The sequence below is a fragment of the Octopus bimaculoides genome, chromosome 30 (genome assembly GCF_001194135.2).
Source record: "Octopus bimaculoides isolate UCB-OBI-ISO-001 chromosome 30, ASM119413v2, whole genome shotgun sequence".
Lineage (NCBI taxonomy): Eukaryota > Metazoa > Mollusca > Cephalopoda > Octopoda > Octopodidae > Octopus > Octopus bimaculoides.
Genome location: NC_069010.1, coordinates 9,689,007 through 9,691,184, shown reverse-complemented (window position 1 = coordinate 9,691,184; position 2,178 = coordinate 9,689,007). Strand labels below are relative to the sequence as shown.

Here is a 2,178-nt window from a genome sequence, read left to right as displayed (position 1 = left end):
GAACTCGTTGTAATTACTTTTCAGAGCTTCTTCCTCAATGCTGCATATCAATGCCTCATTGAATCCTTTCCGATCACTTTTTCTCTCCGAGTGATCTCCAAGTGCTGGTTTCGTCTTTTCCTTCCATTTCTCTCAGGCATTCCCCATACAACGGTTTCCTTTCCCACTTCTTTACTCTTTCTTCTTCTTCTTGTTGATGACACAGGTCTTGCGTCCTATGATGCCTCTTCCTCCCTTCTTCCTGGGCACACACAGTCTGTCAGCATTGCGTTTGGGGTGTAATTCCTTGTTAATTGTGTCATCACTTCTCTGGTTTTCCTGTCCATTTCCTCAAGCTCATTCTTTGTCCACCTAACAACACCTGCACCAAATCGCATTAAGGACACAGCCCATGTGTTCATTGCCCTGATCTTGTTTTTTCCATTGAGCCTACTTCATGTAATTAATTTGGTCTTTTGCCCATCGCTCCATTCTGAGTTCAAATTTCAGCAAGGTCGACTTTACCTGTCATCCTTTCTTGCTCGATAAAATAAGTACCAGTTACGTGCTGGGGTTGATGTAATCGACTCATTCCCTTCCCCCAAATTGCTGTCCTTGTGGCAAATTTGAAACCATTATTATTATTATTATTATTATTATTATAGAGGCAGTGAGTTAGCAGACTCGTTAGCATATCAGGCGAAATGCTTCGCGTTATTTCGCCTGCCGCTACGTTCTGAGTTCAAATTCCGCCGAGGTCGACTTTGCCTTTCATCCTTTCGGGGTCGATTAAATAAGTACCAGTTACGCACTGGGGTCGATGTAATCGACTTAATCTGTTTGTCTGTCCTTGTTTGTCCCTTCTGTGTGTAACCCCATGTGGGTAAATGACCCCCTAAGAGACCAAGGGTTCAAGAAAAAAGAAATTTTTTTAATTATTGCTTGATTATGAATAATTTCATGTATACCTGTGTATGCGTCTGAAAGGAGTAACTCAACTTACCTGCAAATTCCTTAACGAGCAAGCTGCAAAAAGGTGATGTTTCTATGTCCAAGTCTGTTACTAACTGCATTTAATTTAATTACTGACATATTTCTTTTCAGCGTGGAAAACGTTTATAAACCATTTAAAAACACACAAAAACCGTCAGATTCACTTCAACATTTAAATTTAATTTGTCAAAATATTTTCGTCGCTTTGACACTGCAACCTGTTCCATGCTGCACGGAATGTTGCCAGTGAACAGGCTGCAGTCTCAAAGCTGTCCTTATCTATACACATACCCCATAAAACCTCAAATGGAATATTGCCTGAAGATGTGACAATGTTAGATATATATATATCTTACCACTGCACAATTTTATATAATGTTGCATGTTATTGCATACCAAACTGTATGTTGCAATGTGTTAATAAATTTGCTACAGAAATGTGTGTAGAATACCTCAATTATCTTTTCAGTTCATGTTTAATCAAATTCATTCCCACTGCATTGTGTGAAAGTGCATTTATAAGCATGTAAGCATCTTGAGAATCTTTCAGAAATCCTATTAATGATCTCCTCATTGGGCCGCAGTGGAGGCCAAGGGTTCCTCGGAGCAGAGTTTGCATCTCCTGGAAAGGATGTCATATGGTTGCGCATGCCTTACTCTGGACCTAATTATATCATATTTAATTTTATCTTCTTTAAGATAAAATTAGCCAAAGATGTTGAATACTTCTTGTTGATTCTCTTGAGGCTGGTGATTCCATTCACCGATTCTTGAAGAAATCAGCTTCTGCCCCAATGTAACAATGTACAGTCCTCCTCTTATGTGTACCGTACATAATATTTCAATTTCTTTTACTTGTTTTAGTCAGACTGTGGCCACGCACACTGCCTTGGAGAAATTTAGTCGACCAAATTGATTTCAGGACTTTTTTTTTTTTACAGCCTGGTGCTTATTCTATCAATCTCTTTTACTGCCCTGACCACTGGGCCATTGCGCCTCCACAACGTTACCTAATAGTAAAGTTTATTTGCCAACAGAATGTGGCAGTCCTATAAAAAGATGATCTTACTGTGGTTTGGCCCCAGGATGCACCTCATTTCTTGTTTTGGCATCATCCATGATTTTAATATTGCTTCTTTCTTGATGATCTTGTTTATTTCATCTTGTTTTTTTTTTTGTTTTTTTGTTCTTCTTCTCCCCCTCCTC

The 2,178-nt window shown here is 39.0% G+C and overlaps 2 protein-coding genes across 2 annotated transcripts in view; one reads left to right on the top strand and one right to left on the bottom strand.

Moving 5' to 3' along the window:
* LOC106875310 (uncharacterized) overlaps positions 1–2,178 on the top strand; it is a 27,337-nt gene that overhangs the window by 1,675 nt on the left and 23,484 nt on the right. The gene's annotated exons all lie outside the window — the stretch shown is intronic.
* LOC106873443 (putative uncharacterized protein DDB_G0277255) overlaps positions 1–2,178 on the bottom strand; it is a 31,046-nt gene that overhangs the window by 26,904 nt on the left and 1,964 nt on the right. The gene's annotated exons all lie outside the window — the stretch shown is intronic.